Genomic DNA, 24212 nt, shown 5'->3' on the forward strand with positions numbered 1-24212 from the left:
TTATAGGAATTAATCAAATTTGGACATCTTTCCCAGTGACACAGTATGCTAGACCCTGATGTATTTAGTCTAGGTGATCTCCAGTACAAAAATTTATATCACATTCCCGCTCTTAATGGCAAGACATATAAAATCCCTGAGGTAAGATCAGCAAGGGACATAAAGAGAGCTTTTGACTAGCGGGATGAAGGAGAAACTGGTCAAAAAAAGAAAAAAAAAAAGAATTGTCTGAGGGAGGGAAAATGTTCTGAGTTACAGGAGAATCTTTGTTTCTAACTCTAGGTCCTTCTTCAGTTATCAGCAATGATGATGATTTGGCAAGTCCCCTCCATCACATCTCAAATGGCAGTAACACTCCATCTTCTTCTGCGGGAGGTCCTGATGCAGTCATCATTGGGATGACAAAGATTCCCATAATCGAAAATCCCCAGTATTTTGGAATTGCTAAAAGTCAGCTCAAGCCCGACAACTGTAAGTACAAATGCATATATGCAGTTCAGTCATTCTTTTTTTTTTTTTTTTGGTGCAAGTCCTGGGGCCTCTTAGCAGTGCTAATAGAAAAAATGGTGTAAATTCCTGGTAGCAGAAGGGTGGAGTTAAAACATATGCAATTCATTAAGAAATACTTTGGTACATGGGATGAACTGCTTTACATCTGTCAAAGCCAAATTCAGTCCTTGTGATGAATCAAACAGTGTTAGGCTCAAAGCCCAGTCTGTATTCCATCAAAGTCACCGGTAGTCTTTCCACTCATTTCAGTGGTCTTTGGCCAGTCCTGTGCACCTAATGTATTCTTGGGATAAAACACATCCTGGGTCAGAACCAGAAGTCAGTATTTGCATTTATGGCTAAAACAGTGTTGATAACACACCAGTGTTTTGGCTATTGCTGAACAGTGCTTGCACAGCATCAAGGTTTTCTCTTCCTTCCCCACCTCCCCCAGCGAGTAGGTTGGAGGTGGACAAGAGGTTGGGAGGGGATATAGCCAGGACAGCTGACCCGAACTGACCAAAGGGATATTCCATACCATATGACATTATGCTCAACAATAAAAGCTCAGTGAAAGGAGGAAGAAGGGAGGATGTTTGTGGTTATGGTGTTTGTCTTCTCAAGCAACTGCTACACATGCTGAGGTCCTGCTTCCCAGGAACTGGCTAACTATCTGACTGCTGATGGGAAGTAGTGAATGAATTCCTCTTTTTGCTTTGCTTGCACACACAGCTTTTGCTTTCCCTTTTAAACTGTCATTATCTCAACCCATGAGTCTTCTTGCCTTCCTATTTTCTCCCTGTCCCAGGAGTGAGCGAGAGGCTGTTGGCTAGATTTAAAGCACCCCAATATGCAATGCTGATTTTTGAAGCAGCAATCAACACTGCAGCAAATAACTGTAAAAATATCTAAAGAACATTGCAATTAATAGCAACTGTACTACTTACTGAAGGAAGGGGTTAAAAGGGATTTTAGATTTTAGTAGAAGTAGCATTATCTAATAGTTGCAGTCCATTTAAAGAGAATTGATAGTGCCTATCTATTGTCTAAATTAACTGAAGCAGAGTGTCTTGCATCTCCATACAAAGGGGTTAGTTCCTGATAGGGGCTGGGAGTCGCCTAGAACCGGTCAAGACCGACCCTGCTGTATGGATGGGAGCCAGGAGAGAACTGAGTTTGCGCAGAAACAAAGGTCAATCAGCGGACACTGTGATGAAGAGGATGGGCCTTCATCTTGGGACCCCCGACGACCACCACTAGGAGGCACTGCGCAAGCGCAGCTGGGAGGAGACTATGGAAATTACTTCTTGGAACTAATTATAATATGGAAATTATTTCTCGGAACTGATTTTGATAAGCAATGAGGATAGATGCATATGTATAGGTGTATTGGGAAATCTAATGTATATGTAATATTTGATTGTATAAATTGAAGAGACACGTTGCTGATCGGCGCGCACGACTTTGGTGGGACTACCCCCCGTGTTGCCCGGTGCTGAATAAACATACCTACTTTACAATCTTACAGATTGTGGAGTCTGCTTTCCGCACGTCAGTTTTGGCGAGCCAGCCAGGAGAATCGCTACTCAACTGTGGGAGCGACTATGGAGCAGATGCTCCTAGGTGCGCCCCGGGCACTTTCCTCGGAGGAGCCTCCGCTGCCGGCCGCTCACCCGGAGAGCAGACAACAACCTCCTGAAGCCGCAGATATAAACGGTATGTTTTGTAGGGAAGGGTCTGTAAGTTGTATGCGTGGCCGGGGCAGCTGGTAAATCGCACTGATACGTCTGGCGTGCAGCATAGTCCCCGTGGGGAAAGGATGCCCTGGTAAGGAAGGGGGGGTTTGCTGACCTATATAGCGGCTGCTAGCGATCTTGAGGGTAGATCGAGCAAACCTGAGGTTACCGCTGTATCCCAGTGTCGGGAGCCAGGACGGACCTGCTAATTTTTGGAAGGGTAAGCGGACCTCCGCACAATTGCGTTCGGGTGGTTTTGTATGAATGCTAACCTCTGCACAATTGTGTTTGGGTGGTTTCGTATCAAAGAAGCAGGAGAAGGGTAAGCGGACCTCCGCGCAATTGCGTTTGAGTGGCTTTTGTATGAATGTTAACTGTAACTGCGTTTGGGTGGTTTTTGTACGAATGTTAACTGAAGTGATAATGTTATAATTTGAATACCCGGGGACCTTATGTTAAAAGTTTTGTCTTTGTGCATGTGTATGTGTGGTTGAGACGCAGCATTGTTGTGAAGTGAGTGGGAGTCCCGATCTGCGGTTCCATAACTCCGCGAGGAGCACGACCAGAGACGGACAAAGCGCCTGGAATAATTATAAAGCTTGTAAATCTTTTAATGTGCAAGTTGGGCTGCCGTAGTCCCTAATCATTCTCCTAAGTGACGGGGAACGGGAACTGGTTAATTATTAAAGTGGCAGAGCAAAAGAAATCACTCCTTAGGTGGTTTGGGCTCTAACCTTGGGAGTATTTGAATGAGGGGGGGAATTGGATACAAAGGGGAGAAGAGAGATTTTATTTGAAAGGGGCATACGTGACTCCCGCAGGGTGGAAGGTAGCCTTAGATTGGGAACAACCTCCATAAATCCTTATAAGTCCTGGGGTTGGTGGGCAAGCAGGAATAATTCCCTGCTTCGCATGTGGGCTAGTTCCTAGATTATGTAAGAATTGGCACCAAGCTTGGGTCCTGTTGAAGTGTAAATCTTGTGATAAAAAGTGGTACTGTGTATCTAGGAGGCGAAGAGTGCAGTGTCCTAAGTGCCTTCCCTGGACCCCATGGTTTTATAGTTTGGAAAGAACTCACCAAGAAATTTAGGTAGTGAAGCTGCTGTGCGGAAGGGAAAATTTGATTCCGGAAATTTGGGACGTGTGGGAGAAAGATTGGGAAGAAACTATAGCGAATTGTAAGAAGCGGTACGTGTGGAAACTTATTAAAAGAATAGCAAAAGGCAAGTTAAAGGGGCAATAAGTCGCGAAATGGGTAACAATCAGGGAGGAGTTTTGAAAAAGAGTCCTTTAGGCTGTGTGCTCGCTCACTGGAAAGACATTGATGGGACCGGAGGCATAGAAAGTAAAAGGACCCTTATCAAATACTGCAATCAATGGTGGCCTCTATATAAATTGGAAGATGGGGCCAAGTGGCCATTAAATGGGTCAACAGATTATAATACTCTCTTGCAATTAATGCTGTTTTTGAGGAGAGAAGGAAAATGGGATGAGGTTTCATACGCAGATATGTTTTTTACCCTCCGAAAACATCTGGAGTGGCAAAGGGACTGTGGAATGATACCACCACAGGACCCTATGGTACTCGCACTCGAGCAAGAAAATAATAAAGAATTTGGGGGGAAACTGAGGCGGTGTTGTTCGGCATGTAGCATTGGGCAAAGATGTACTAAAGCTAACAAAATTCACCAGGCACCAGAACAAGATCTAACTGACTTGTTTAAGCCTCCCCCTCAACCACAGGAACAGGATGCGAACTCGGATGAAATTCCCACTCCTTCAGACAGCCCTGTATCTTCCCGGACTAGGAAGAAATTCGCTACAACGGTCTTACAAGCACCTCTTTGAGAGGCAGTAGGACTTGATGGTGGAACTATGCTAATCAAAATACCTTTTTCCACCACCGATTTAGACGCTTGGAAAAGGTAGCCCGGGAATATCGGGTCGAGCCAGTGGGTGTCGCTAAACACTTTAAATTCATAATGAAACAACATAATCCAGATTGGAATGATATACAATTATTATTAGAATATGTAACCGATACAGAGAAACAGTTAATTCTAAAAACTGCAGGTGATTTGGCTGAAGATCACTATAAGAAGGTGATGTTGAGGATTATTTCCCCCTCCAAGACCCAAAGTGGGATGCTAACAGGTCTGCTCATATGGAGAGATTGCAGGCATACCAAGAGTGGATTTTTAAAGGAATGGAAAGGGCCATTCCCAGAACTATAAATTGGTCAGCTTTATATGTAGTTAAACAAGGTCCTTCCGAGTCCCCATCCGAATTCCTGGATCGATTGAGGGATGTAATGCGCCGTAACACACTGCTGGACCCTGGGTCACAGGCAGGAATACAACAACCAGTCTCCCTACTTTTGGGTCAGTCTATGGGAGACATTAGGCGCAAACTCCAGAAGTTGCATCCTACAGAAGGTAGGAACTTGAAAGTCCTGCTGGATGAAGCATGGAGAGTGTTTAGCAATAGAGAAGAGGGATGCAGGCAAGGGCAGAGAATAGTGACAGTCGTTAGGGAAGAGGAAGGAAGAAGGCCTAGACGGGAATGGTCCCGGTTGGGTAAAGACCAATGTGCACTATGTAAAAGATTTGGTTATTGGAAAAGGGAATGTCCAAAAAATAAGGAAAAGGGACGAGGCTGCCAGATAGGAAAAATAGCCCATGTAAAGGAAGATTGACGGGGACCTGTGGAATCCACCCTAGCGGATCCACTGGTTATAATGAAGCTAGGGAAGGAACAACAAGAGGTAGAATTTTTGGTTGACACGGGGGCAACATACTCGGTTTTGAATCAAGCCTTGATGCCCCTGGGGAGTGACTATATCATGGTAAAAGGGGTAACTGGCCAAAGTGAAAAGGCATACTTTTGTAAATCTTTGAAGTATAAATTAGGAAAACAGTGGGGCACTCACAAATTCTTGTATATGCCCAACTCCCCAAAGGCACTTCTGGGAAGGGATTTGTTGGAACGATTAGGTGCAAAAATTACATTTGAAAAAGGAGAAATTACTCTGGAGGTAAAGGATCAATATATCCAGGTACTGAGTCTATTTCTAACCAGTCCCCCCACAGAAGGAAAAATTCCCGAAGAGATCCTAAACCGGGTATACCCTGGGGTATGGGCCACTGGTGTGCCTGGAAGAGCAAAGAATGCTCTACCCGTTGAAGTTAGACTCAAAGAAGGCCAGCAACCGGTAAGAGTTAAGCAATATCCCCTAAAACAGGAAGATAAAGAAGGAATCCGGTCAGAGATAGAAAGATTTTTACAATTAGGATTATTGAAAGAGTGCGAGTCGGATTTTAACATCCCTATGCTACCTGTCCGTAAATCTGACGAGTCGTATTGGGTGGTCCAGGATCTGTGAGCCATAAATGAAATAACAGAGGACCTCTACCCAGCAGAAGCAAACCCATATACTTTGTTCACTGTATTAGCTCCTGAATTAACCTGGTTTACTGTTTTAGATTTGAAAGATGCCTTCTTTTGCCTCCCTCTCCATGAAGCCAGTCAGAAATTATTTGCATTTGAATGGGAGAACCCCAAAAGTGGTCGAAAGACTCAGCTCACTTGGACGGTGCTGCCACAAGGATTTAAGAACAGTCCTACCATCTTTGGCAATCAACTTGCAAAAGACTTGGAATCCTGGGAAATCCCGTCTGAAGAAGGGAAATTACTACAGTATGTGGATGACATTCTGATTGCCACCAAAACAGAAGACGGTTGTATCACTTGTACCGTGAGTCTACTAAATTTCTTGGGGCTCGAAGGGTACCGGGTATCTAAGAAGAAGGCCCAAATAATGCAGCGCGAGGTAATTTACTTGGGCTATGAGATTAGTGCTGGACAAAGAACTTTGGGACAGGCCCGTAAGGAGGCAATATGCCAAACTCCGAGACCTCAGACAGTGAAAGAGTTACGGACTTTCTTGGGAATGACCGGGTGGTGCCGGCTGTGGATTTATAATTATGGACTCCTTGGTAAACTACTATATGCACTAACAGCTACTGGACAAAGTCACCTTAAATGGAACAAGGAGACCATGCAAGCCTTTGAACTACTGAAAAAGGCTCTGATGTCGGCCCCTGCCTTAAGGCTCCCAGATGCAAGTAAGCCATTTTTCCTTTTCTCTCACGAAAAGCAGGGGATTGCTCTGGGGATACTAGCACAAGATCTGGGTCCATACCGACGAGCAGTTGCCTATCTCTCCAAACAACTGGATGCAACTGCGAAGGGTTGGCCTGGATGCCTGCGAGCAGTTGCAGCTGTAATATTAAATATACAGGAAGCCCGAAAATTTACCTTGGGCCAAAAATGACTGTCTTGGCGTCCCACACGATATCCGCAGTATTGGAAGCAAAAGGAGGATACTGGCTTTCTCCACAAAGATTCCTGAGATATCAGGCTATACTGGTAGAGCAGGAGATTATAGTTACTAACATTGTCAATCCAGCTTCCTTTCTCAACGGAGACACAGGAGAACCAGTGCATCATGACTGCTTGGAGACCATTGAAGCAGCCTATGCAAGTCGCCCGGATTTGAGAGACAGCCCTATGGAAAACAGAGAAAACTGGTTCACAGATGGAAGCAGCTATGTCCTGAGTGGTAAGAGACACACGGGGTACGCTATTACCACCAGTCAAGAAATCATAGAGTCAAGACCTTTGCCCATAAACACCTCTGCGCAAAAGGCAGAGATAATTGCTTTAACCCGTGCCTTGGAATTGGCCCAAGGCAAAGCTGTGAATATATATACAGACTCGAAGTATGCCTTCGGAGTTGTGCATGCGCATGGAGCGATCTGGAAGGAAAGAGGATTATTTAACTCTCAAGGGAAAAACATCAAACATGCAGAAGAAATTTTGAAACTACTGGAGGCAGTTCAACTCCCCGAGAAAGTGGCAATCAAGCATATTAAGGTGCACCAGAAAGTGAGCTCAGAATTGGAAAAAGGAAATGAGCTGGCGGACAGAGAGGCAAAACAGGTAGCCAAAACGGAGGTAAAAACTGAAGGGGCTTTAATCCCTGATGGACGAATCTCCCTAGAAGGTAAGCCAGAATATGCTAAGGAAGATCAGAAACTTATTACAGATCTAGAAGGGTCATATAATGAGGAGGGGTGGGCTCAAACCCCACAGGGAAATCTGATCATTCCCTCCTGTCTGATATGGCATTTGGTAAGGGAAGAACATAGGAAAAGGCATTGGGGGACAGAGGCTCTGTACAAACATTTAATTAGAGAGATTGTGGCCAGAAATTTATACACCACGGTGAGACAGGTGACTCAGCAGTGCAATCTTTGCCTCCAGACTAATCCGAAAAATAACCCTAAACCAGAAATGGGTCAGATTGGAAAAGGTAGTGGGCCTGGACAACAATGGCAAATTGATTTCACGGAACTCCCAAGAAAAGGGGGGTACCAATATCTATTGGTATTAACCGATACATTTTCAGGTTGGCCGGAGGCATTCCCGACCAGGACAGCTAAAGCTCGGGAAGTAACTAAAGTATTAATAGAAGAGATAATACCATGTTTTGGGGTTCCAGCAACTATGTCTTCTGATAGGGGACCATATTTTGTTTCAAAAATAGTACAACAAATTAGCCATCACCTGGGTATAGACTGGCAACTCCACACCCCATACCGCCCTCAGTCGAGCGGCCAAGTGGAGAAAATGAACCACTTAAGCAACAAATTGTGAAATTAGGGCAAGAAGCAAATTTGGCATGGCCTCAGTCCCTCCCTCTAGCCCTCTTGCGTATACGGACAAGGCCAAGGGCAAGAGAGGGACTGAGCCCCTTTGAGATCCTGTATGGACGACCCTACGGGATACAGAAGGGGATATCCACGCAAATTGGGGATGAAATTATGACTTCTTATTTGGTGGCATTGAGCAAACAATTATACGAAATCAGGAAACGTTGTTGGAACCCGGTGGAGAGGTCTAGATGGACCTGTACATAATATACACCCTGGAGATTATGTATATATAAAGTCTCTTGCAGAAAAAACTTTAGAGCCACAGTGGGAAGGACCATATCAAGTACTGCTCACCTCCTTCACGGCCATCAGGATCAAGGAACAGAACGCGTGGATTCATCACACCAGAGTCAAAAGGGCACCTAAACAGCCATGGGTATCACAAGAAATTGGACCCTTGAAGCTCAAAGTATCAAGGCATTGATGAAAATTGTATTTTTAGGATGGACGTTACCTAGAGGGGAAGCCTGGAGCCAAAACACCTATTTACAAATAACTGAAAATATGTCAAGAATATTGAACTTATCCAATTGTTGGATATGCAATACTCTCCCTCGGGGTGGGCTAGAACTCCCTTTAATAGGAATACCGACTAGAAATTGGACCATTTACACTAACGGAATGAACATGAATGGATCATGTGTGTATGGGAAGGGGAATACAAGAGAAGGACCAAGTTTTGACCTAGACCTCCCGCTCTCAGAAAAGGTAATGATTTTGGGTTGTTGTTTAGGATTCGAAGACAAAACATGGATAGATATATAAGATTGTCCTGCTGCCAAAGATTTAGGGACTTTTGATGCGGAAAGATTGAAACAGATAGGATTAAACTTGACCTCAAGTTTATACCTCATTCAAACACCAAGAAAGGAAAAAGGTGGGGAAGATGGTAGAGAACAGAACAAGGATCCAAGATGCAACATGGGACCTGGATATTGGTGGCTTTGCGGTGACGGGACGGCTAGAAAGAGCTTACCTTTAAGCTGGAAAGGACATTGTACTAGAGGGTACCTTACGCCTGGAGCAAGCATTCACGAAGCTACCTCCCCTCTTATGGGACTTTTAAGAACTCCCTGGATTCGTTTTAAGAGAGCGGAGAATCCATTGGTAATTCGAGGTACTGGCTTTCACAGCTTTGTACGATGGTTAATCCCCTCTTTGGGAGTAAGCGAGTTAGAGAAAGCTATAGTTAATATATCGGCTACTGTTGAAACTCTGGAAAATTTAACATTAGATGCCATACGGGGAATGCAATTAGAAGTAGAATCCTTAAGCAAGGTGGTAAAGCAAAATCGAATGGGATTAGATATGCTTTTAGCTAAGGAAAGAGGATTGTGCATGGTTATTAATCAAACCTGTTGCACCTATGTAAACCAGAATAAAAGAATAGAAACAGATTTGAATAAAATCTGGGAAAAGACCAAGGTGTTACATCAAGTTGCCCAAGATGATACATCCTGGGGTTTCTAGGAAATATGGGAGAAACTCACCTCTTGGTTACCTAATTTAAGATGGCTGAGGCAATTATTTGTTACAATGGTTTTGATCATAATGCTAGGTATCGTTTTGTGTATTTTGATTAGGTGTAGCCTTTGGTGTTGTAGGAGTACGGGAGATTCTTATAGTGAATGGAAAAAGAATCAATTACGACAAAAGCTGGAGTCCAATAAGTATTTTGAGAAGATGCTGAATAATGATGTACTATAATAGAATTAAGAGTAGTAAAAGAATTTACTGACCTTTTTGAAAAGGGGGGACTGAAGGAAGGGGTTAAAAGGGATTTTAGATTTTAGTAGAAGTAGCATTATCTAATAGTTGCAGTCCATTTAAAGAGAATTGATAGTGCCTATCTATTGTCTAAATTAACTGAAGCAGAGAGTCTTGCATCTCCATACAAAGGGGTTAGTTCCTGATAGGGGCTGGGAGTCGCCTAGAACCGGTCAAGACCGACCCTGCTGTATGGATGGGAGCCAGGAGAGAACTGAGTTTGCGCAGAAACAAAGGTCAATCAGCGGACACTGTGATGAAGAGGATGGGCCTTCATCTTGGGACCCCCGATGACCACCACTAGGAGGCACTGCGCAAGCGCAGCTGGGAGGAGACTATGAAAATTACTTCTTGGAACTAATTATAATATGGAAATTATTTCTCGGAACTGATTTTGATAAGCAATGGGGATAGATGCATATGTATAGGTGTATTGGGAAATCTAATGTATATGTAATATTTGATTGTATAAATTGAAGAGACATGTTGCTGCTCGGTGCGCACGACTTTGGTGGGACTACCCCCCGTGTTGCCCGGTGCCGAATAAACATACCTACTTTACAATCTTACAGATTGTGGAGTCTGCTTTCCGCATGTCATTACTATGTTTCACCTGTACATTAAGGTCTTTAACTGTTTCAAAGAAGGTTCTTTCTATCTCTTTATGCTGTGAACTTGTACATATATTTCTGAAGCGTTGCTGGAAGCCTGATCTGTTTCTCTGAGAAGTCATTCTAAAGATTGCCAGTGCAGTTAGTGAGCGTTGGATGTGCAACTAAGTGATATTCATATCTGTATCCTGACTGATTTAGCTTCACAGCACAAACTGTAGTTTAAGGGCATACAATCTAGGTCAGAAACCTTTGCATCCAGCTTTGCATAACTTAAATACTATAATAGGTGCCTGCCTTGTTGAAAGCCTTCCTGAAGTCAAGGTAAGCAATAGCCAATGTTCTCCCCTCATCTGCACGGCCAGTCATTTCATCATAGAAGTTTATCAAGTTGGTCAAGCATGACTTCCCCTTGGTGAATCCATGCTGACTAATCCTGATGACTTTCTTGTCCTTCCTGTGCCTGGAAATGGTTTCCAGGATTAGCTGCTCCATCACCTTCCCAGGGATTGAGGTGAGGCTGGCCAGACTGTAATTCCCCGGGTCCTCCTTGCCTTTTGTCCTGGGTTCGGTCAGGATAGGGCTAATTTTCACAAGAAGCCAGGAGGGAACAGAGCCGGGCTGGCTGACCCAAACTGGCCAAAGAAATGGGGTATTCGATACCATGTGCTGTCATGCTCGGTTCTGAGTGAGGCAGCTGGCCGGGGGGATGTTAGTCACAACTCAGGAGCGTACAGGGCATCAGGCAGTGAAAGTTGCTCTGTCCATTTCGCTATTTGTTTTGTATATTCTTCTTATCAATATTATTGTTGTTACCGTTTGCTTTGTTTGCTGTTCTGTTAAACTGCCCTTATCCTGACTCACGAGTTTTTTGCCTTTTTCTTTCCATTCTCCTCCCTGCCCCAGCGGGGGGAGGGATGATAGAGCGACCGCATGGTCCTTTGTTTCCCGGTCAGGGAACTGCAACATTTCTTGAAGATAGGAATGACATTTGCTTTCCTCCAGTCCTCAGGCATTTCTCCCAATCGCCATGGTCGATCAAAGATTATCAAGAGTGGCCAGCTCCCTCGCGCACATGGGTGAGTCCCATCAGGGCCCGTGGTCTTATGTACATCCAGTTTGCCTAAGTATTCCCTGACCTGATCCTGTTCCACTAAGGGTACATCTTCCTTACTCCAGACTTTCCCCAGTCTCTGGGACCTGGCATTCCTGAAGGCCAGTCTTGCTAGTAAAGACTGAGGCAAAGGCGGCATTCAGTACCTCAGCTTTTCAATGTCCTGTATAACCAAGGTCCCCTGTCTTGTTGAGTAACGGGCCCACATTTTTTCCTAGTCTTCCTTTTGTCACCTATGTACTTCTAAAAGTCCTTCTTGTTGTATTTGACATCCCTGACGAGATTCAATTCCATTTGGGCTTTAGCCAAATGGATGCTCAGACATGCATCCTTGGATGCTTGAACATCTCTGTATTGCTCTTATGCTACCTGTTCCTGCTTCCATGCTCTGTATGCTTCTTTTCTGTGTTTGAGTTTGTCTAGGAGCTCCTTGTTCATCCACACAGGCCTCCTGGCTTTTTTGCTTGACTTCTTGCTCGTTGGGATGGACCTCTCTTGAACTTGGCGGAGGTGATCCTCGATTATTAACCAGTTTTCTTGGATTCCTCTTCCCTCCAGGGACTTATCCTATGGGACTCTACCAAGCAGTTCTTTGAAGAGTCCAAAGTCTGCTCTCCTGAAGCCCAGGGTTGTGAGCCTGCTTTTTACCCTCCTACCTTCCCTCAGAATTCTTAACTCCACCATCTCATGGTCTCTGCAACCAAGACTGCCTTTGACCTTCACATCCCCAAAAAGCTCCTCTTTGTTGGTGAGTACGAGGTCCAGCAGAGCACCTCTGCTCATTGGATCCCCTATAACTCGGAGGAGGAAACCATCATTGATGGACTCCAGGAACCTCCTGGATTGCTTATGCCCTGCTGTGTTGACCCCCCAGCAGATATCGAGGTGTTTGACTCTCCCCATGAGGACCAGAGCCTGTGAATGTGAGTCTGCTTCTAGTTGGCTATAGAGGGCCTTATCCTCTTGTTTTTCCTGGTCAGGCATCCTATAATAGACACCCACTATAACATCACCTTTAACTGTCCTCTCTATTCCTAACCCATAATCTCTCAGGTAGCTCTTCTTCCATCCCCAGGCAAAACTCCATGCATTCCAGCTGCTCTCACATATAAGGCAACTCCCCCTCCGTGTCTTCCCAGCCTGTCCTTCCCCAAGAACTTTTATCCCTCCATTGCAACATTCCAGTCATGGGAGCCAACTAATCGCATCTCTGTGATCCCAGCAAGACTGTAGCCTTGCAGCTGCACACAGATCTCTAACTCATCATGTTTATTCCCCATGCTGTGTACATTAGTATGCACTTCAGAGATGCACCCCATTGTGTTGAGTTCCTGGAGAGAGTTTTGGGGATTTCTGCATAATGGTGCCTTGTAGGCACTTTCTTGCTTACATGCAAGTGCTGAAGATGACCCCATCCAAGCCTCATTTTGCTGACTTTGTGATCCCTTCCCATCACACCACCCCATGCCCTTTCCTCATTGACCCTGTCCATCGCTGCCTCACAAGACTGCTGGTGACCCTCTTCCTCCCCCGTCGTTCCTAGTTTAAAGCCCTCCTTATGAGGTCAGTCATCCTACTGGAAAACTTAGCTTTTCCCTGCTTAGTGAGGTGGATGCCATGTCTCCCAAGCAGATGCTGATATGCAAACAGGGTCCTATGGTTGTAGAACCCAAGACTCTGCTGCCAACACCAGTTCTGCAGCCAAATATTGACTTGTTCTATTAGTGCCCTTCTCCTCACACCCTTTCCCCTCACTGGCAGGACTGAGGAAAACACCACCTGGGCCCCCATGCCCTTGACTACTGCCCCCAGAGCTCTGTAGTCACTTTTGATCCTGTCCAGCTTTCCCCTGGAAGTATCATTTGTGCCCACATGGAAGAAAAGCAGGGGGTAGTAGTCAGAGGGCCAGACAAGCTTCAGCAATCCCTCCACAACATCCTGGATCCTGAGCCCCAGCAGGCATCAAACCCCTCTAGTTGATAGGTCAGGTCAGCAGATGGGTGCCTCCGCCCCCTGCAGCAGGGACTGACCCATTACAATGACTTGCTGTTTCTTCCTGGTGGTCTTGCATAGTTTAGGATTCGGTGGACCATCTCCTTTGCTTGAAGGAACATCTGGCTCCCATTCAACTTTGAGGGTGGTGAACCTATTTTGCAATTATAAGCCCTTAGGTGGGGCAGGACCCTTCCTCTTGGCGCCAGAAGTCACCAGCTTCCATTCTTCACCTTCTCCAGAGGTTGAACTTACCATTCCACTAGGGGTGGACACTGCCTATGTCTCTGCTGCAAATGGGGTGAGAGGCTTTTCAAGCTGCTCTGTCTCAGAGAAAACCCTATCTCCCTTCTCCATCTTCTCTGATGCTGTGCAGCCTGCTCACTTCCTCCTATGAATTGTAAGTGCTTTCTGGGAATAAAGAGTACAGGGGAGAAAGATGGCTATGATTTATGGTAAAATCTATTAAGGCTTTATAGAATATCATACATTTGCACTAGTTATCACCATAAAATTAACCAGGTACTAGTTGGTTGGAGCTGCCAACTCAGCCTAATTATGCGTGTAACACTCTTGTTTGTCATGTCATTTGCTGAGCCACTCTCTATCATCTTTGAAAGGTCCTGGAGGACAGGAGAGGTGCCCGAGGACTGGAGGAAAGCCAATGTCACTCCAATCTTCCAAAAGGGCAAGAAGGAGGACCCAGGGAACTACAGGCCGGTCAGCCTCACCTCCATCCCGGGAAAGGTGATGGAGCAGCTCATCCTGGAGGCCATCATCAAGCAAGTGGAGGAAAAGAAGGTTATCAGGAGTAGTCAGCATGGATTCACCAAGGGGAAAGCATCCTTGACCAATCTGATAGCCTTCTACGATGGCATGACTGGCTAGGTAGATGAGGGAAGAGCAGTTGTCTACCTCGACTTCAGCAAGGTTTTTGACACTGTCTACCATAACATCCTCCTAGGGAAGCTCAGGAAGTATGGGCTGGATGAGTGGTCGGTGAGGTGGATTGAGAACTGGCTGAATGGCAGAACTCAGAGGGTTGTCATCAGCAGCGCTGAGTCTAGTTGGAGGTTGGTAACTAGTGGTGTCCCCCAGGGGTCAGTACTGGGCCCAGTCTTATTCAACTTCTTCATCAACGACCTGGATGGAGAGTTAGAGTGCACCCTCAGCAAGTTTGCTGATGACACAAAACTGGGAGGAGTGGTGGATACACCAGCAGGCTGTGCTGCCATTCAGTGAGACCTGGACAGGCTGGAGAGTTGGGCAGAGAGGAACCTGATGAGGTTCAACAAGGAGAAGTGCAGGGTCCTGCACCTGGGGAGGAACAACCCCATGCATCAGTACAGGCTTGGGGTGGACCTGCTGGAGAGCACCTCTGTGGCGAGGGACCTGGGTGTCCTGGTGGATGACAGGTTGACCATGAGCCAGCAGTGTGCCCTGGCTGCCAAGAAGGCCAATGGTACCCTGGGATGCATGAAGAGGAGTGTGGCCAGTAGGTGGAGGGAGGTTGTCCTTCCCCTCTACACTGCCTTAGTGAGGCCCCATGTGGAGTACTCTGTCCACTTCTGGGCTCCCCACTTCAAGAAAGATGAAGAGCTACTGGAGAGAGTCCAGTGGAGGGCTATGAGGATGGTGAGGGGAGTGGAGCATCTCGACTTTCGATTAATGCATCTGTGTTTTTTCTTCTTCACTAAATTAAAGTTTTATTTACTTGTGGAAGGGGATTTATACATATCAGTGAAAATTTACAAAGCCCCTATTTAAACAGATATCTGAAGGGAACTTTGCTGAGCAGCAGACCTGGATTTCTATTGGCTGCAGTGGAACTGAGGATCCCTTTGCTCCTACTTTATGTCCCCTGCTTACCTGTGTTTGGCTTGCTAGCTGGACAGACAGGCTACATGCTAACTAGGTGGCTGGTGCCTGATGGTCTGCAGCCATGGAGGCATAGATAGCATGGTGTTGCTCCTGATCTGCTAAGGGGAAAGCAACCCTGAGCTTTATTTGGTGCTGAACTGTTGCAAGGGACTGTGTGTTGTTGACATTATTGCTCCCTTGTCAAACTTATTTGACATTGTCCAACAGACTCAAAAAGTGAAAGAGGTGCAGATACTGTCATTATATAAGCATCTCCACTTCAGAAATCCTAAAAATTCCAGTGGCGTAGTCACTTTAATTTGTATGCCTAATTTTATATCACATTGGAACCTTCTGAACTGAAAGGGGCGAAATTAGTTAATATTTCAAAGATACAGTCTAAAAGATCACAGAAACAGAGGGGCAGACAGCTTTATAGGAACCTGCTAAGTCTTTGTCTCTGCTACCAGGTTATATTGTAAAAATGCTCAGTATGTGTAAAATGTACATTCAGTGGCCCAAAATTTAATAATAATGACTTTAAACCCCTCTATGCATAGTACAAAATAAAATAAAAAAGGAGGCCTCCTTATCTGTCTGAAATGCAGAAAAATATAATCATAGAATCTATCATAGAATATTCTGAGTTGGAAGGGACCTACGAGGATCACCGAGTCCAACTCCTGACTCCACACAGGGCAACCTAAATGTTAAACCATATATCTAAGTGCATTGTCCAAATGCTTCTTGAGCATGGACAGGCTTGGAGCCATGACCACTTCCCTGGGGAGCTTGTTCCAGTGCTTGACCACCCTCTCAGTGAAGACCTATTTCCTAATATCCAATCTAAACTTCCCCTGATGCAGCTTTAAGCCATTTCTTCATGTCTTATCACCGGACACCAGAGACAGGAGATCAGCACCTCCCTTTCCGCTCCCCCCCCCCCCAGGAAGTAGTAGATAGCAATGAGGGCACCCTTCAGCCTTCTCTTTTCTAAGCTGAGCAAACTTAGTATCCTCAGTCACTCATCACAAGTCATGCCCTCTAGTCCTTTCACCATCTTTGTTGCCCTCCTTTGGACACATTCTAATATTTCTACATCCTTCTTATATTGTGGAGCGCAAAACTGCACACAGTACTTGAGGTGAGGCCGCACCAGTTAGCTATATTATGCCTAATGCACCCCAGGATACAACTGACCCTTTTGGCTGCCAGGGCACATTGTTGACTCATATTGAGCTTATCATCGACCAAACCCCCCAGATCCCTTTCTGCAGGGGTGCACTCCAGCCTCTTGCCCCCTCAGTCTGTACGTACATCCAGGATTACACCATCCCAGGTGCAGAATATGGAATTTGTCCTTGTTAAATTTTGTACGGTTGGTGATTGCTCAGCACTCTACTCTATGAAGATCTCTCTGTAAGGTCTCTCTACCCTCGAGGGAATCAGCGGCTCCTCCTAATTTAGTAGCACTGGCAAACTGACTTAGTGTGCACTCAACTCCTGTATTCAGGTCATTGATAAAAACGTTGAAGAGAACTGGTCCTAAAATTGACCCCTGGGGAACACCACTAGTGACTGGCCACCAACCATATGTTACCCCATTCAGTACAACTCTTTGAGCCCAACCCTTCAGCCAACTGTTCACCCATTGTGTTGTGTACATATCTAGCTGTATGCTGGACATTTTGTCCAGAAGGATACTGTGAGAGATCATATCAAAAGCTTTGCTAAAATCCAAAAAAACCCACATCCACTGCCTTCCCTTCATCCACTAAGTGGGTAAGCTTGTCATAAAAGGATATTAAGTTAGCAAGGCATGACTTTCTTTTCATGTACCCATGTTGGCTTTGACCAATGACTACACTGTCTTTCAGGTGTTTTTCAATAGCTCCCAGAATAATCTCCATAATTTTACCAGGCACCAAAGTGAGACTGACAGGCCTATAATTACCAGGGTCTTTGTTCTTGCCCTTCTTGAAAATTGGAACAACATTTGGTAGCTTCCATTCAACTGAGACCTCACAAGATTCCCAAGACCATTGCCATTGATAAATAACTGAGAAAGGTCTCGGTATAACATCAGCCATCTTTTTCAGTACCCTGGGACAAGTCCCATTGGCCCCCATTTGCAGCAGCAAATCCTGTACAAGTTCAAAGTCAACTGGGAGATTATCCATAACCCCAGTCACAGTCCTCCAACCCAGGGCTCCGGGTGTCCCAGGGCCCATCATTGGTGTTAAAGGCAGAAGCAAAGAAGGCATTAAATGTCTCTGCTTTATCTTCATCCCTAATGTCAGCTGAAAGATAACGCTATTAAATGAATAGAAGGAGATTTATCATGTTCTATTCTAGATCTGTCAGTATTATATGAAAATCCATGCAAATCCAAGAGGAGAGAAGAGAAAATATGTCATATTTTTTGCAAGGGAAATTGTGGGAAACCGTATAACTTGAGACAGAACAGCACTGTCTCATGACCCTGAAGGATCAGCGCATCCTGTGCCTCCCTTCTGTGTTCTCAGGAGATAAGCTGTTTTCACACATCTAACTGCAAAAGATCCTGGAAAACAGCAACCGTGAACTGGCATTCAGAAAGCCACGAATCCAAAGCTGATTAGCTCTAGTAACTACTGTATTAGTTTATAAGGTATTCACTTGAGAAATAAAATGATTCTGATCAAGCACAAGATCGGGGTCCGTGAAGTCATTCACCACAAATGGCGCTCGAATGTGGGGCATGAAGACATGAAGATATTCAGACATGAAGATATTCAGAGTTGGAGATAATTACCAGTGGTGAACTGCAGATGGGACCAAGAGGAGAGACATATGCAGACACGCGCACACACACAGGAGTCATCACCATTCGCTGGACGATTGAGGTGACCAGCTGTGGAATTTATAAGATGGGACAGTCAGCTACAAAGGAGCAAAAGCTCCATCAAGAGATTTTACAGAGAATTTTGAAAGAACAAGGGTTTGCAGTATCAGTTACAAAGTTGGTTAAATTGTTAGTTTGGATAAGAGACTATTGCTCGTGGTACCCTTCCTCAGGTTCCTATGACAGCTCGTTGTGGGCAAAGGTGGGGGAGGAATTGCAGACGAAAAAGGACTTGCGGCTTGAAGTCCCTGAGGAAATCATTATGACTTGGAAAACAGTGTATACAGCTTTAAATGTTCTAAACCCCACAGAAACTCTCTTACAAGCATCGGTTGCCCCTCCTCCATTCTCGCTAAAACAGGAACGGACCGAGCTGCAGTCTTTTGAAATATTTAGCCCTGCGTATGATGAAACCCCTAACCCAACACAGGGAATATGGGGGGTAGATCCACCAGAATCTGATGACCCTTTTGATCCCGGGGAAACAGACACTGAGGACGGACCTGATTTATACCCACCACTAACTCTGGTGAAGGTTATGGCAACCCATGCCCCCACAGCAGATGAAATTTTACAGGCGCAACAACAAAAATCACTATCGTGTATGTCACTTATTAACCCCCCCCCCTTTCGCTCCGAAACTTCTCCCTTCTGCTCCTACACCCCCCTCTTTGGCTCCTACACCGCCTCTGACTCGTACGGGACCATTGAATGTTGGACAGTCAAATGTATTGTTAGATAATTGTAGGATTGATGCACTCTGCAAAGGAGATGTTTCTATCCTTCAAGCTATGCCTGTAGTATATAAGCCTAACCAAGTCCCAGAGTATGCTTACTTACCATATGAGGTTATTAAGGAAGTTTGGAAATCCATACGAGAATATGGTCTCCAGGCTTCGTTTACTATGAACCTTATACAGGCTACAGGAGAATCTTATGTCATGACCCCTTCTGATTGGTGACCAGTACTTAGAATGGTTCTATCATCTGCACAATATACTATCTGGGCATCAGAATATAAGGGACTTGTAACTGTACAGGTTATGGAGAATATTTCTGCTGGATTAGGTATTGGAGAAAACAAGTTGCTGGGTATAGATAATTACACCATGGAGGGAGCACAAGCGGAACTACCAAGAGCAGTATTTACGCAAGCCACGGATTTAACTCTCAAGGTCTTTCGCAAAAGGTGACAGACTCTGGCCGGCGACAAGCATCTTTTGCATCAATTCGACAGGGATCTCAGGAACCCTATGTGCAATTCTTAGATCGGTTACAAACTGCTATTATGAGACAAACTGAACAAGAGGAAGCCACTGAGATCTTGCTATTTCAGCTTGCAACTGAAAAAGTACAACAGGGTCGCTCTAAAACAGTTGGCGTACCCGACCTGGGATCAAAGCAGGGTGAACTCCAGCATAAAACCGTGCAGTGCCTCCAACACGGCACAGCCTGCAGCGCTGGGCTAGATCTACTCACAGCGCCAGCAGTCACCACACCAGATGGATCAGCAAACCTTACACCTGCTGGGGTATGTAGCCCCCCCGTGGGCTGCGCCTGCCGAGCGCCGCCCCTTCCCGCCGGCGGGCTCCCATCGCTCGGCAACCGGCGGCTCGGCTCAGTGCATCACGTCACGTCGTGTCCCGTCCTGGTGGCGGCGTGCCATGACCCAGCAGCGGGGACACACCGGGGCCTCCGTGGTGGGCCCAGCTGCGCACTAGCCTGCGCCAGCCCGACAAAGGGCGAGCGGTGAGCCTTTCTCCACCGCCTGCTCCTCACTCGGCCTCCCCGCCCGCGCCACCGGCACGTCCACCTGGCCTGGCCCGACCTGGAAGCGGTGCGTCGAGAACCATTTTCCTCACATTCAAGCCCTTGGTTGGAAAAAGTGTATACAATTCAGTTACTGCAGTAGAATTCCTTGTGGACAAACAGCTGGATTTTATTATCCTTCTATGGTTCAGATGACCTTTCTAGATGATGTTATTCACTCTTTGTTGAAAAGTGAAAATATTGGCATCACAAATGAAGAACTGTCCCCTTTATTTACCTTGTTGAAAAGGAACTCAGATTTGTTATCTTCCAGGAGATTGACGCCAAAAGCATAAACTGTCTTGCAGGAAGTTTCGGATAAAATTGCAACTGCCTTTGCCTCCAGAATTAGTGTCAAGTTGCCAATAGATTTGTATATAATTTATGCTTTTTTCCAGCCCTATGCTCTTTTAGGTCAGTGGTGTGCAAACGCCCAGGAGTTGAAGACTCTGGAATGGATCTTTTTGTCTCATACACCCATGAAAACATTAACCACAAAGGTAGACATGATAGTGTCCTTAATGGCACAAGGTCGGAATCGCTGTCAGCGATTGACAGGACATGATCCTGATGCTATTTACCTGCCGCTGGCTAAAGATGACTTTGTGGTATTAAACAGGGAATCCTTATCGCTGCAAGCCGCTCTAGCTGATTATTTAAATGACATACGTTATACCCTTCCACAACATAAGCTGTTACATTCCCTCTCTCAAATTCCATTGCAGCCAAACATCCAATGTGTTCCTGTTCCTATTAAAGGAGCACAAACAGTGTTTCTGGACGGATCAGGGAAAACACATAAAGCTGTAGTTCTGTGGAAACAAACAGATTCCTCAGATTGGCAGCCATCTATTTTAATCGTTGAAGGATCCACACAATTTCTTGAACTATCAGCGGCCTTGCATGCCTTTGAATTGTTTTCGACTGAACCCCTCAATGTTGTCACAGATTCTGCATACGTTGGGGGTATTGTTCAACGCACTGAAGATGCAATGATAAAAGAGGTCAATAACAAACAACTTTTTTCCTTGCTATTGAAATTAGACACACTACTCAAAAATCGTGTACCTGTATATTTTATAATGCATATACAGTCACACACTACTCTACCAGGACCAATAACTGAAGGAAATGCTGTAGCAGACAAATGGACAATGGCAGCAGTACTGCCGCGCAGTTTTGAGCAAGCCCGATTATCTCACGACTTCTTTCATCAAAATGCCTCTTCCTTGCATAAACAATTTGCTTTGTCCCGAGGGCAAGCCACAGAAATTATTCGTGCATGCCCTGATTGTCAACATATTACACCCGTATCATCATATACAGGAGTGAACCCTCGTGGTTTACGAGCTAATGAGTTGTGGCAGAGTGATGTTTCACATATACCAACATTTGGTCGACTGCGTTATGTATATGTTAGTGTGGATACTTTCATCAGTTATTTACAACAGCAGCTGACCGGTAGTTCGGAATGGTCCCTCCGTTTGTGGCTCGACCAAAAGTATGGTGTAAAAAATTTGGGGAATCACAATGGACAGGTCCTGTAGAACTAATAATGTGGGGAAGGGTGTATGCGTGTGTTCTTCTTTCAACAGGCCCTTGGTGGTTACCAGCAAAGTACGTGAAACCATATCATGAGCTGAAGAACGCAACACAGAATCAGATGCCAGAGATGACCACACTCACTCTCAAGGAGCAACCTCCGACGTGGAAGTGGAAGAGATCCACTCCGGATGATCCTATTACATAGGGAAAACTGAAAACATTACAGCAAACAAAAGTACTCTGATGGCTGTAGTGGGTGCACCACCCACTCCGATTAATACATTTTTGGCATATTTGGCAATTATCTCCCACAACAGCTCTTTGTATAACGGAGCAATCTTGGAGGACAGGGTATATGTGATTTTAGAATTGAGTTTGCGCAGAAGCAAAGGACAACTAGCAGACACCGTGAGGAAAAGTATGAACCTTCCTCTGAGGGCTCCCGACAACTGCCCAGAGGTGCCAATAGACGTGTACAAAGGATATTAATACATGCAAAAAAAAAAAAAAAGGGGGGAAAATGATAAGCACTTCTCAGAAATGTAATGATTAAGTATGTTAACATGGCATAAATATCCAGTAGTTGTGGCTTTTCAGTACGCACATTTGGGTGGAGCTATCCCCTGTGCGTCCAGTACTACAGTAAAGAATGCCAGCTTTCTAGAACTCCAAAATTAAGTTTTAGAGAGTGAATTATTTTTCCCCTTTTCCGGTAACAGATTTTGGCACCCCAGATGGGACCCTGCTCCTGAACATCAACGATCCGAGGGATCGCAGGACCTCTAGCCGACACCGAGGGATTCTCGGGGAGAACCTCCAATCCCTGGACCGAGAAGTTCTGAGCAAGGAACATTAATAAGGTAAAGGCATTCTTCTAGTGTTATTTCTTGTTGCCTTGCTGCTAGTCGTAGTGAAAGCTTCACAGCATTGGGCTATATCCCTGGGGAGAAGGGAAAGTACCCTTCCTAAAACAGAATTGAATAAAAAAATACTCTTCCTGAAACCGAGGCTCGGGAATTTGTCTGTTAAATGTTGAATATTATTGTAAGTCCCTGTCTGTTTTTAAGTCTCTGTCTATTTGTAATATTTGGATTTATGTTGAAAACTCGGTGTGCCTGTGCGTGTGCGGTCGCGACTATGATTGTGTGGTTTTATGTGCTTGTTGTCATAGTGTTTGTATTTTTGTGATCTGATGGATTTACTTGGTTTCTGTGATATAACGGGTTTGTCTGGACTAAGTAACTGCCTTTGCGCCTTCTGGTTTGGGAAGTTCTGCAGGTATTGATTATTTCTGCTTTTTGACTTTGGACTGTTGTATTTGGACTCTGATTTATCGGGGCTGCGGAAGCATTTAATGCAGCAGGGAATAGATGTGGTGAAGTTTGCAGCTTTATGCTTTTATGTACATTAATTTTAACCTATATAGTTAATGAGTCATGCTTCTAGATACACTGATCTTAGCCTAGGTGATTAATATGGATAGCCAATACTTAATATTATGGATGTTTGTATGTGTGATGAGTATACCTATAACCCAAGTTCAAATTTACTGGGCTCATATCATCAATACACCTTTATTTTGACCCCTGACATGGTGGGATGCCTCCCCTCCAATTGGAAATAATGATATGTTGTGGTCAGGCGGTGCTTGGATCCCACCATCCACACAGGAAGAAAATTGGATGCAAGTAAATCATTCTACACCCATATGTTAGATAGCAGATTTGCCATCAATATGTACCATTCTCAGGCTAATTTGACCCTTCTTTACACCCGGCAGGTTATGGTATGCACTTCACATCTATATGTCTTTTTATTAACATTTGTGTTCTTATGTTTGTTTTTTAGTGTTGCAGTTTGTGTGGGCCTCAATGAGAAGACTGTAGAAAGCTGAAGGCCGAATTATGTCAGCTCTTATCATAAACAGTGTCTGACTAAAAAAAGGGGGAGATGGGGGAAATGGTATAACTTGAGACAGAACAGCACTGTCTCATGACCCTGAAGGATCAGCGCATCCTGTGCCTCCCTTCTCTGTTCTCATGAGATAAGTTGTTTTCACACATGCAGCTGCAAAAGATCCTGGAAAACAGCAGTCGTGAACTGTCATTCGCAAAGCCACGAATCCAAAGCTGATTGGCTCTAGTAACTACTGTACTAGTTTATAAGTTATTCACTTGAGCAATTGTCCTGGGTTCGGCCTGGACAGGGTTAATTTTTCACCAGAATCCAGGAAAGGGGCACAGCCGGGTGGGCTGACCCCACCTGGCCAAACAGAGCAGGGTATTCCATACCATGTGCCATCATGATGGTTTCCAGTGGGGGGGAGCTGGGCGAGGGGAACTCACTTGCGGCTCGGGAGCACACGGCAGCAGTCCAGTCCAGGAGAGCAGCTCTCCGGGTTGTGCGGTTTGTGTTGTGTTTTCTCCTCATCTGTATCGTTGTTGTTACTGTTCCCTTTGTTTGCTGTTCTGTTAAACTGCCCTTATCCTGACCCACCAGTTTCTGCCTGTTTCTTTCCATTCTCCTCCGCACCCCGGCGGGGGGAGGGGCGGCCGCGTGGCCCTTTTGTTGCTGGCCACAGCCAAACCATAACAGCAATAAAATGATTCTGATCGAGCACAGATTGGG

General features: G+C 45.2%; 1 protein-coding gene across 1 annotated transcript in view; it reads left to right on the forward strand.

The window, feature by feature from the left end:
- LOC142365542 (BDNF/NT-3 growth factors receptor-like) overlaps positions 1-24212 on the forward strand; it is an 89850-nt gene that overhangs the window by 25340 nt on the left and 40298 nt on the right. The window contains exons 2-4 of the mRNA XM_075446386.1: positions 283-471; positions 2018-2205; positions 22304-22444. The gene's annotated coding sequence lies outside the window, so the exon portion shown is untranslated. The remainder of the gene's footprint in view (positions 1-282; positions 472-2017; positions 2206-22303; positions 22445-24212) is intronic.

The sequence above is a fragment of the Opisthocomus hoazin genome, chromosome W (assembly GCF_030867145.1).
Source record: "Opisthocomus hoazin isolate bOpiHoa1 chromosome W, bOpiHoa1.hap1, whole genome shotgun sequence".
Lineage (NCBI taxonomy): Eukaryota > Metazoa > Chordata > Aves > Opisthocomiformes > Opisthocomidae > Opisthocomus > Opisthocomus hoazin.